This window comes from Sapajus apella, unplaced genomic scaffold (genome assembly GCF_009761245.1).
Source record: "Sapajus apella isolate SASKATOON/1434 unplaced genomic scaffold, GSC_monkey_1.0 scaffold158, whole genome shotgun sequence".
NCBI lineage: Eukaryota > Metazoa > Chordata > Mammalia > Primates > Cebidae > Sapajus > Sapajus apella.
The window spans coordinates 164,810-169,456 of NW_022437098.1; the positions used below are offsets into that span (position 1 = coordinate 164,810).

Here is a 4,647-nt window from a genome sequence, read left to right on the forward strand (position 1 = left end):
GTACAGCCTTTCTGTACTCGTCCAGGGCAGGAAACCAAGGACCTAAGGAAATACCAGGTACAGTCTTTCTGTGCTCATCCAGGGCAGGAAACCAAGGACCTAAGGAAATACCAGGTACAGCCTTTCTGTGCTCATCCAGGGCAGGAAACCAAGGACCTAAGGAAATACCAGGTGTAGCCTTTCTGTGCTCATCCAGGGCAGGACAAACAGGCCAGGTGGCGTCAGGAGCCCAGGCCTCCAGCTGGAGGGAACTTCAACCCTGCAGTGGGAGCAGGGGCCCATCTCACATCTTAGGCACAGATGGTAATGTAGGCACCACAGGTAAGCTGGGCTTGGCACCCCCTTCCCCCCAGTTTCAGAAAGAATCCAAACAAGGAGATTTCTGCAGAATAAAACCTCCTTTCCTTCCAGAAGCACTGCTGACTATTTGGTGGTTGCAGTTTGTGGCAGTGAATCTTTTGTCTTTTCTGAGGTTGTGAGTGCTGATTTTTCCTCTTGGCCCTGCCGTACAGACCATAAAGGAGAACAGCAAGAGGTCCCCAGCAAACCCCACAGATGGCCCTGGACATAAACCACATTCTGAGAAACATGTCATGGTCTGGGAGGGCTAAGGCATCAAGTAAGGCCATGGGGCTGGCAGATCCCTGGGCAGGTGGGGCAATCCATAGCCATGGGGGCTTCCCATGGGAATTGGGAGGTCCCAAGGCAGAGGGAGGGCTTCTTCAGCAGGAGTCACAGAGCCACCAAGGGCTCTCCTGGCCCAGGGAGCAGTCAACACCATGGACTAAACACCTGCTGGGCTCCAGGCTCTGGACCAGGCTAGGGCATGTAAGGCTGGGAGGCAGCTCAGAGTGGGGGCAGAGAGAGAATTGTGCTCAGAGGGCACCCGTTTCTAGATGTGATGTGGTCCTGAGGTTCTGGCTGGGAAGTGCTTTCAGGGTTTCATATGTGTTATGGAGCTGCTTCCACTCCCTGCAGGAATCCCAGTGAATATATTGCCGCCACCTTGGAGGTCAGTCCCCTCATCGTGCGACAGCACCAGCAGATCTGCCTGTGCACGGACTTCCTCTTCTACCTTACTCCTGGGGGCGAGGCTTCTGCAGGGCCTGACTTGGAGCACAACTTTAGATACCATCATCCTGGAGCAGCACTGCACCCTCACTAGCCAGGCTGTTGATGACTTCCTCAAGACCAAGGCCACATTCAAGGCTTCATACTTCATTGATGCATTTGTGCTGAGCAAGGCGTGCTTCTCTAGGAACTCAATTCAGGAGGTAGAATGGAGCCTGAGATCAAGTATCTTATCAAGGAGCTTGAACTTGATCTGGAGGGCTCTAGGGAGCCATGGAAGGTTCTCGATAAAAAGGAGGGACAGTCAGACACATTGTAGAGATGACTGTAGAAGGCTGCCTTGAAGGAGTGAACAAGAGCCAGGAGACCAGGAGGGAGCTGATGGGGCAAGTCTGGAGATGGCAAGGGAGGGATCCTGCTTGGGTGAAAGGTCTTCAGGGACTGTCTCAGGTTACACTTAGCTGCCCTCAGAGCTTGTGTGTTCAGAGGTCTTGTCTTCAGGATGAAAATGGGAAGAAGTAGTCAGACAAGGACATATAAATGGAGGCTGGCATCTTCATGAGCGTCGGCGGTGGTCTCGGTGTGGGACTACTGTGGGAACAGCGGTCTCTCCATCCAGGGACATGGTGGATGGACCCTATATCACTCCATCCTGCTCTTTCTTTCCCTCCTCCCATTCACCCCAGGGCCTCCATGCATGGGCGCTGTCCATCCTCTGGTGCTGAAGCAGCCAAGAGACCCAAACCTGCCTGGCTGCCTCTTAGGATATGACAGCACAGCCAGTGACCTTTAGGCCCTGTACAACCTCACAAGACGCCCAGACACCGGGAGTGCTGCCAGCATGTGGTGCAAGAGCCCCGAGGTCCCACAATCCGCAAGACGTTGAGTGGTGGGTGAAGGGCCTCATGGCCTGTTCCCCAGCCCCTCTCATTGGCTCTCCTCCAGTTAGTGAAGGTGGAAAACGTTTTTGTCAATTCTGCCATTATTGCCTAGCAGGAAAAGGAGCAGAGCCCAGAAGCACGATTTGGTACCCAGCCTGCCTAACAAGGGAGAATTTTTAGGCTCTGTGGACAGAAGGATTTGGGAGTCCATATCTATCACCCATGAACTTGCTGAGACATTAGTAAAATCAGGGTTTTTTTTCCTGAACTGCATTTCTGCCATCTGTAAATTGAGGGGAGTTTCTTCTATCCCATGAGGCTGCTTGGAGAATTGGTGACAGTGTATGTAGAGCAGGTGCCACCCAGCAGGCATTTGGTGTCCAGACCACTCCTCTCCCCCCTTGATTTTCTGCCTAAATTTGCATTTTGTCCCCAAGACCTTCCTTCACTCCCCTTAATTTTTCTCCTCCCCTGATTCCCACCTTGTCATCTACTCCATGGATTCACCAGGATCTAAGAGGGTTACAGTCATGTATGCACGTTTGTGTATGTATGTATGCACCGTGTTGGCGCTGCAGTGTGGTATGAGTGTGTGAATGTGTTGGAGTCACTGAGTGACTAAATTTCTCCACACCAGGTGGCGCTCCTGCTCATTGCTGGGGGTGCCGTCAGGGCCCCTTGTCTCAACCCCAGGTCTGACCCTTGCAGTGCAGCCAGGCCATTCTGGAGGAATCACACCCTTGGAAGGAGCCCTGAGGAGTGACTGGTAGGTATCAGTGGGTAAATACCCCAGCTCCCTTGATCTGGGTGGGGTGACTCTGAGGCACCTGTTCTATGCTTTCTCTCAGAAGTACCCAGCAGGGCTAAGTCCTGGCTGCCACAGCAGAAACTTTCTTGATAAAGGTCCCTGTAACAGCAGCATTCCTTTTCTGTCACAGCTCCCCACTCTGCTGATGTCTCCTGGGATCAGCACCCCGAGGAAGAACTGACCATAGAATTACTGTCCTACACTCATCTCCACAGAAAATTTTTGTGTTTTAATCTTTGGGTCAGCATCTACTTCCAGGAAACTCAAACTAAGACACATTTTTCTGTTGGCATCTCCGATCCCCATAGACCTGTCATTGTGCTGTTTTTACCAAAAAGGAACGTGAGGATCAGAGAGGGAAAGTCACTTACCCAAAGTCACACAGCTGAACAGTGGTAGAGTTCAACTTTGACCATGGGCTGTCTGGCCCCAAGGCGGATCCTTGTTCCACCTTGTTTTGTGGGTCTCCTCCCTTGATTTTGGATGAGAAACACCCTTTCCCTTCCACTGGGATTGTTTCTGTGGACCCTACACTGAGATTTCCCCTGGTTGGGCAATGAGCAGGTGGGGATGGTGGGAGCAAATCTTTAGAACCAGCAATGCCAAACTAGTCCCATTCGGGGAAGTTCATGCTAAGTGTCATGGGTCGTCTAGAATTTTCTGAAGCTTTCCTCCCCTGTCCCCAAACAAGTCATCTGATCTTCTGGAATCTCTACTAAGATGCTGGCAGCCTGGCCAGCTTGTCTAGTGCTGGACATGCCTTCAGGCGCTGGTTATGCTTCCTGACCTGTGTTGTGGTCAGTGTAAGCAGCTCCTGCTTCTAGCTTCACTGTTGGGCCAGATTTCATCCCCACCGTGGCTCTGCAGTGCACCTTCTTCCTCCATGGACCCTGCACAGAATTGCCCCATGTTTCTGGTCGTGCACCACTGAGGAAGGAAGCATAAAGAACTCACAGGTCAGGCCGTTTCATTGCCCACCTGGTGCTAGGTCTTACTTCTGGAATGGCTTCAAGGGCAGGTTCTTCTTTATACCCCCACTCCACATCTCTCAGGTTTCTGCTCACAAGTCACCTCCTGTAAGGGTCTCTACCTGTCACTGTGTTTGGAACAGCTCCCTCAGTTTCTTTCTAGCTCATCTCACTCAGCTAATGTCTTGTGTTACCACCACCATCTGACCTGGTCTTATGACCTGTTAGCTTCCTTCATCAGACATGAGCACCAGGATGGCAGGGGCCTCATCTGTCCTGTTCCTCCTGTGACCTGGGTCCTAGCACTGTGTCTGGTACAGTATAGATGCTCAAGGGCAGTTGACTTTGAAGAACTGTCTACCTGGGAGTTGTTACTGTTAGTCTAAGCTACATCATTTTGTAAACCCCCAGTCACTTTGCAGACCCTGGTCAGAGTGAAACATTCCACGGGAACTCAGGCCATGAGAAAAAGCCTTCCTAACCGCCTGACTGCAGAAACATCCTTATCACATTTTGCCGGGCAGATGCGATTGCAGGAACATCCTTGCCATATCCTGCTGTGCAGCAAGCTGTACCACCCAGACCGCTCCCTCCAGTCCCGTAATTACCCCAGCCTGTGAGCAGCAGTGGGTGCTGGCACTAAGCCGGTTTCCTTCTCTGCAGGGTTTGCTAGCAATAAAGGTGTTGCTGTTGAAGCCGCCACCTGTCTCTGTCTTTCTTTAACCCTCGCCTTGCGTTCAAAACCCAACAATAACTCCGCCTCTCCATTTAATCAAGGAGGATATGGAACTCAAGGGGAGCAAGTGACTTCCCCAGAATTACAGAGCCAATGAGTCACAGAGCCTGAACTTGAACTCAGTTCAACTGAATTCAGAACTCATTTCTTCCTGACAGTCCAGGAAAGGAAAGGTGGAACTGC

At 51.6% G+C, this 4,647-nt stretch overlaps 1 long non-coding RNA gene across 1 annotated transcript; it reads left to right on the forward strand.

Moving 5' to 3' along the window:
• The first annotated feature begins 98 nt into the window (after window positions 1-98).
• Window positions 99-4,428, forward strand: LOC116541866. The gene is made up of 2 exons (XR_004264978.1): window positions 99-1,960; window positions 2,661-4,428. It is a non-coding gene; the product is annotated as an uncharacterized LOC116541866 (long non-coding RNA).
• Window positions 4,429-4,647: the final 219 nt, after the last annotated feature.